The 7396-nt window shown below is 39.4% G+C and overlaps 1 protein-coding gene across 1 annotated transcript in view; it reads left to right on the forward strand.

The window, feature by feature from the left end:
* Nucleotides 1-5718: 5718 nt before the first annotated feature.
* TNRC6C (trinucleotide repeat containing 6C) overlaps nt 5719-7396 on the forward strand; it is a 57590-nt gene continuing 55912 nt past the window's right edge. The window contains exon 1 of the mRNA XM_009326331.1: nt 5719-6037. The gene's annotated coding sequence lies outside the window, so the exon portion shown is untranslated. The remainder of the gene's footprint in view (nt 6038-7396) is intronic.

Raw genomic sequence — 7396 nt, forward strand, 5'->3', positions numbered from 1 at the left:
ACCATTAAGTACTGATAATTATTACAAGCAAGCTCATTGTTTAGTGTATGTATAGCTCTCAGAATGTAGAATAAGCAGATACCCATCACAAACATCTTAAGAACAACCGATCTCAAGGCTTTTATTTTACGCCTTTAGTTGTATTTTTGCAAGAGGCTTTCTACTTAAATGTTTTAGCTTTAGCTCTTTAATCATGTGCCAGTTATGAAAATCACTTTGTATTAAATCGTTTCCCCCATACATTTTAAATAATATTTTTAGCATTAAAGCAAATTTAGCCATAAAGGCTACATTTTAATTTCTGGATTTCAAACAGCTGCCCACGTAACATTAGCCGTGACAGTGTGTTACTTTCAGGTGAAAGGGTAGACAGGCTGCTCCTTCAGGGACTGGCAGGGTCTCTCTATAGATTGGCAGGTTGGCCCTTGGGGCTGATTAAATGTATAGCGCACAGAGCATCAGTGTTCTAGGGAGCCCCCGCTGACCACAGGCACTGCCGTGCTGCATGCAAAAGGTTGCTGTCTGGTTTGCTTTTAGCCTGCAGTTTGCTAAAATACGATGTCTTTGTACGTTGTGTGTTCTGCAAGGGATAGCCATCATCTCAAAATACATCCGTTGTAGGAAAGAGCGTATCCAAATGGTTTATAAAGACGGTCTTAGAGCGAATATCGTATGACAATTAATAATTAGGAAATCTAATGTAGACACTTAGAACGGTAGGTGTTCCTCACAGTGCATATCAAATGAAAACTGCTGCTTAAGCATTGCTGAAGATGACTTTAATAAGTAGGTGTTTTTTCAAAGAATACAGTTCTGTTGTGTTTGTAACATATATTCTCCAAATATTATTGCTGTATTTGAAGTCTAAATTCGAAGGCTAAATTCTAGCCTGATATGAAGCTGGAATTTGGGAATCAAGCCCACTTCTGTGCTGTTGTTCACCTTTTGCTTTATTTCCTGTCAATGGTGTAATTAAATGGTTATTTTCCAGCTACCATGATTGTATACACAGTATTCTTGCAAGAGCATCCATTTAACTCATCTTAAAGAGATTTTCATATAAAAAAGCCTCCACATTGCTATGTTGATTAGTGAAAAAACAGTATTATTAATAGGCAGAAATATTTTTATTCTAAAGTACAGTGTGTCTGAGAGTTTGATCTTTTTGTTTCTTTTTTCTTATCTATGATTCAGATATTTAGAGGGAAACAATATTTCTAACACTGAAATTAGGTTTTACTGGCCACACCTTTGTGATGAAGCTGCTTTGTTAATTTACATTAAAGCAAACGTTGTGTACTCTGTGACTTAGGTTAGTGATTTTTATTTTTTTATATATATGCATGCGCACACCTATTTGGAAGTATCAGATGCAATTTGTATTTTTTGATATAAAAATATATATATAAAAAAAGTACTGAGAATATAATGCTTTTTAAAAAGGAGCCTGCCTTGCTCTCTCAAATATGTTTCCAATTAATTAGTATTCCTTAAGAAAATCTCAGGGCCAGATAAATATCGACTCCGTTGGCATTGTGCCAGCTGATGGTTTTAAGTCTCTTGTATACTTATTTAATTCCATGGAATTAAATAAGTATTAATTAATTAATTAATTCTCAGTTTAAAAAATAAGCAAATCAAAGCATGCTCTGGTTTTTCATTTTGCCGTGCGGCCGTCCCTTCCACGCTTTTCCCCCCAGCTGATCAGGACCTTGGAGTACTTCAGTGTTTGATGGCCAGAGCTGAGCTGGCTCGGTGAGAGACGTTGGGGTGGCAATGTGGGGGAGCAGTCCTCACCCCCACCCGGCTGCCTCCTCCTGCCTGACCCCTTTTCCTCCTCTTCCCTGGTGTTCCCTCTGATCTGCTGGCATCAGGGTTTGTGTAGCTAGTCCGCATCCGAGCTGGAGAAACTTTCTGGCTGAAATGGGTTTAGTATTTTTGGTAGAACAGACTATGTCTGGAGTGCTCTTTCTGAATCGTGTGGCCACAAGCAAATCACATACAGCTTCATCCTTTGCAGAAGTACTGAGTACTTGAAATTTCAGTGTTGGTAAATGCTTACATCTCTAATAATAATAGTAATAATACGTAAATGCTTACGTCTCTGCAATAATAGTAGTAGTAGTAATAATACCCCAAGATCTCTAATTTTCCCATTTCTGCTCTCCATCTCCCAAATGAAATGGAAACATACACTTTGTTCAAAAACATAGAAAGTGATACTATTTTAATTATCCTTTCAATGTGGCAAAGCAAGCAAAACTAAGCAGGAGTTGGCTTTTGGTACAGTTTCAAGTTTGGACAACAGGCACTTAGATACGCGCATACACAAGTCTAAGGTGGTGCCGCCTTCCCAATCCCAGGATGATGGCTGGTGAGAGCCTGAGCCCGAGCCTGTGTTTTCCGCGGAGCAGGTTTGGTACCTGCCAGACAGGCGGTGGTGGTGACCCGCAGAAGCTGTGTGTGCCCCTGTGGCAGGCTGTCCAGAGACCTGGAGAGACGTTCGTCTCCAGAGGGACTGCTGCTCAATGAGAGGATCAGCTTAAGTCATAGGTTATGCTACAGTTTTTTTCAAAGGCCAGGTGGAATGGTCAAGTCAACAGGACTTAAAAATAGACCCATTAAAACTAAATAATATTTTGTATCGTGGGTGACAGGTTTATTTATATTGTGGAAACAGAATAGTTTTCACATGTTGAATATGCTAATTTGATATTTGAAATGAATTATTCTGCATTTCGTGACATTTTTCATCTACTTTTTTAATTGTCAGAGTTAGGATAAACTGTTTGTTTCCAAAGCTGGTGGTATGTCTTGAAAAGGCAAAGAAGGTTTTATTCTCTGCTCTTCAGATGTTACTGGTACTTTTAAATTTTTTTATATTTGAAGTTCCTTCCTTGTTACAGAAATAAGCACAGGTGAAATTGTTTAGGCTTCCAAAATAAAAGTCTTGGAGAAGCAAAGTGCTCATGGTTGCTGTCCAAGTTGGCATATTTTTGCTTGTGCAAGTCCCTGCTCGCGTTGAAACCACCCTCGATGCTACCTTGACACCCGTCCACTGCTTCTGTTGTGGAAGTCGATCAGTTTTCAGGTCTGTCAAAGCCTGGAGAGAGGCCGAGCGCTGGTTTTGTAGTGCGTGTATAACGACACGAGATGCAATTTTGCACTTGTTGGTCATGCTTGTGATGAGCTGGAGGAATACTTGGTGCTGTGCGTGTAGGAAGCCCAAAGGGTTTCCTCTGGGCAGCCGAGCAGCTCTGGTAAACACTGCCAGGTGAGCTGAACAAATTCCCTGCCATGCGCTGCCATCCCCAGCCAGCACCATGCTGCTCTGCTCCTGGTACCCCTGCCCCGACTCCCTCGTGGCTGTTCCCAAAGAGACCTGGCACTGCTGGCCTCTCTGTGCCGAGCTGTGCGGGCAAATTCTGCTACAGACCAGGGTGGGTCTGGTCTGCTTATTTCAGGCAAGGTTAGTATGGGGCATATCAAATGTATGCCTGGAGTGCAAATGTAGAAGACTAGGGTGTCCTGAAACGTGTGATATGAAGGTTTAGGTAAAGACCATGAGAAAACAAAAGCTTTGTGCGAGTGCTGAATAAGCTGGTGGTCTTTTAACTTGTTTTATGGGAGATCATTAGAAGCCTGAAAATTTATGCTTTCGTGGCTATAGGCAGTGTGATTTGATGTTAATATTAGCAATCTCACAGCCAAAACTGGATAACTGCTGAACTAAAAAGGCAGTGGGTGCTCTAGATGGGTGCAGTAGCTTCCCATGCAGTTTAAATGAGCAGTCTGTTCAATACTAAATTGTCACATCTCTCTGTTCTCCTCCCTCCTGTTTCAAAGCATACAGAAGATTTGTTACAGTAAGGAATAAAAGGTTCAAATACTGTAACAGGCAATGCATTTTGCCTAAGCAGAGAATAACCAGAATTTATCCTTATTTTTAAAACTACTACTACTACTAATGTTGGTTAAAATAACGCTCATGCTTTACACATTGGAATCCATTTTGCAGCTGAAGTTGACTGTGCTTCTTACTACAGATGAGAAGGTTTTCCTTTAGTCACTTGTGATACGTGGAGAACTAATGGTATAGTCTTGTTTGTCCTCGTGCCCGTTCACTTGTGTTCTTGCAAATGTCTAGCTTAGTATAAAACTGAAATGTGGTTTACTTTTTTCAGTTACTACATTGCAGGGTCAGTTTAGAAATGAGAAGTGCTCTGCAGGGAAACACTTGTTAGGTAACTTTGCAAAGTGCGGCAATGGTTCTTGTGCTCTTCAGTGGGATATGAAAACTTGGTGGTTTTGTGAAAAACAAAATTAAAAATTAATTAAAATTATTTTTATTATTAAATTAACAATAATGTAATTATTTTTATTACAAGAATTTAAATTATTATTAAATAAAAAATACCCCCCCAAAACAGCCTTGTTATGGTAAAAGAGTTGTGTAAGTCATCCACTCCTTCCAATGAAAGGAACTAATTATGATCTGAGTTTTAATCATAACTTTTGAAAACATAAGCCACATATTTTTGAAGTCCTTAAAAATTATTTATTGAATAAATGGCCTGTGAGCATAATTTTCTTTTTAAATCCCAATACATAGAACATACTTGTGCATCATTGTAGGTACAAAGTACTTGCACGTGTGTCTACAAATTGGTTAAAGCAGGAGTAACACAAGTTAATCTTTACTTGAAAACTTTTCTTACAGCTTTTCATTATCTGGAAACTTCCCCCCCCTCTAATATACACTCCTTTTCAATTGAATTAATTTTCTGAAATTCAAATTTCACAGCATGCTACTTTCTGTGTCTTAATAACTCTTCCAGTTTAAAAAAAATAAAGTTACTCTGTGCCACTATTTCTTATTTAATAGTTTTTCCCCCCTGCACATTATTTGAGCATAACAACAATTAATTCTAGCCATCCTTTTATTTATTGGGCTTTTATTTACTGTGTTAGGGTAAGTGTTCCTAGACATCTGGTTTTGAAAACAATCCAAGATGTCTTAGAAATGCTGGAAGTGAAAACATCTAAGAAGTTTTTTCACTTGCTCCCTTGTAGAGTTAATAAGAAGAAAAACCCTGATTTCCTCATGTTGTACTTCCCTAAATCATGTTTACTGTAAGCACCCAGACACACACATAGACATTTGTGTATATGGGAGCCATCTGAGTATTGACATGAGCTTGGTTGTGTATATATAGATTGCTCCGTCTTCAGCCTATATGCTCTCCCTCCTTGTGCAACGGGTACCAGATATTTATAGTAAACAGCTTCTCTGTTGTGTGCTGCTGGCTTCTGGTGCAGCCTGGGAAGCGGGAAGTGTGTGAGATAAGGCCCGGGGGTTTGCACAGTTAAAAAAAGACGTGTAGGCTCTCACAGAGTTGGGTGTGAAGCCTTTATCAGCTGTGTTGTGGTACATAAATTTTTACAGCCATACAAAATCAGGTTTTTTAGACGTAGATTTCAAAATTGTTATATAAATGTTTCAGGAGGCTACGTAATAGTAAACTAGCCCTGAGTTCTGGTCGTAAGACTTTTCTGTTTAGAATATATTTTACGTATTTTATAGTGCATGTTTTGCCAACTCTTTGGGAGACTGAAAAACATTATCCATTTGCTCAGTTACAGAACACCACCCCCCACCCCCAACTTTTCTGATATTAAAGGCATTTCTGTTCTTGTCTTTTTTACGTAGTGCCAGAACCTATTAAGACCAGTTTAAGCCAGCCCCAACCTGCCGGTACCGGTACCAGTACTTCCACCAGCACTATTACCAACAGCAACAATGGCAAGCGTGCGTCTGCTAATGGGCAGCAGCCAGCTGCGTCCCGTTACCTGCCTCGTGAGGTGCCTCCACGCTTCCGCCAGCAAGAACAGAAGCAGCTCCTAAAGCGGGGTCAGCCACTGCCTACCGGGACTCTGACCGGCACCAGCCCAGCACAAGGTACTGGACAAGCAGGGGCAAGCCCTCCTCCGCAGCAAGGAGCAGGTGGACAGCATCATCCCAGTAAGACCCAAACAGGTAAGACTCGAAACCCAGTGGGATATCGACTCGTTCTTCATGTATTTATGCCCTCCGCTGTTAGCACGGGTGTTGCAAGAACTTAAGGAATGTTAAGAATTGTCTTAAAAGAACGGGATTTAAAGTGATGTGTATGCTGTCGCTCTTTTTCTTACAGAATATATTACGTCATTTCTAGGATCCAGTTCTAGAAGGTTTTCTCATTTATTTAGGTGCTCAGACCTGTGGGGTCTTCTTCCAGGTTTTTTCTGTTTCTTTGATAGTTATAATGGATATGATCTTCAGGACATTCAAGTACTTCTTTAGCGATCATTCTTAAAGAAGCATTGTTAATTTGGGTATTTCTAAGTTTTTGACTATCGTTTTGGCAATTTTAATGTTGTTTAAAGAGAGCTTTGCATATAACTATATGTAAATAAAAAACAGGAACTTTGTTTATGTTGTGTTGTGACACTTTTATGCCTTTATTTGCTTATGCTCTCAATTGTTATTTCACATTAGGAAAATAACATTTTGGGGAAAGTAGTTCAGTATCTTAGGCTTTTCTACCACTTCCTTCCATCCTTTGCAGATAGACACACCGACCTTCTTTTGGCTATTGGAAATAGCATATTGAGGAGTAAGTCTCTTAACTACCTTTTTTCTCTTGAAGCTGTTGATGAGAAACTAAGAAGCAGCTCTCTTCTTATTTGTCCTTCTGTGCTAGAGATCGTGTAATTTTTACAGTGAAGATGAGCTTAGTCAGTAATTGGTATAAATCACCTTCTTCATCACTTCTGTATATGTATGTTGTGTTAGGCAAAGCAGGGAGTGTTCTAAGGTACGGTTACCTATGACTTAGAAAAAGTATTATGGTCTAAGTCACAAGGGGGGTTTTGATATCTTGAATAGTAGTAATTTCTGTGTGATCTCAAGTGTTGCTCATTATCGCTCACTAATGCTGTCAGACATCACAAAATTTGGATCTGAACTGTCTGCAGTTTTTCCCTTTGGGCATTAGTGAATCTTCCACTATTTTTGCTGTACTTGCTGCTGTGATACTGAACTCCAGCAGAGAAAATTATTTGGTGTTGTCCTTAGAAGTTTTAGTTAGATGAGAAAATCACCTCTCTCAGAAATTACAGCTTTTATGGTTATCGAGATGCATTTGAAAATATTACCCAACTACTCCCCAGAAACACAGATCTGAAAAGGCAGAATAAACCAATTGTTTATTTACTTAGAATGTTGGGTTTTTAGGGAGGCGAAGAGGTTCTACTTCTGTATTCTCGAGTATTGGGCTTTAGTGAGATGGAAAGTAATGAGTTCCCACCAGTTAGAGCAGCATTCTCATCTTCTTCACAAATCACAGTTCAGCAG

The sequence above is a fragment of the Pygoscelis adeliae genome, unplaced genomic scaffold (genome assembly GCF_000699105.1).
Source record: "Pygoscelis adeliae isolate BGI_AS28 unplaced genomic scaffold, ASM69910v1 Scaffold61, whole genome shotgun sequence".
In the NCBI taxonomy this organism is placed as follows: Eukaryota; Metazoa; Chordata; class Aves; order Sphenisciformes; family Spheniscidae; genus Pygoscelis; species Pygoscelis adeliae.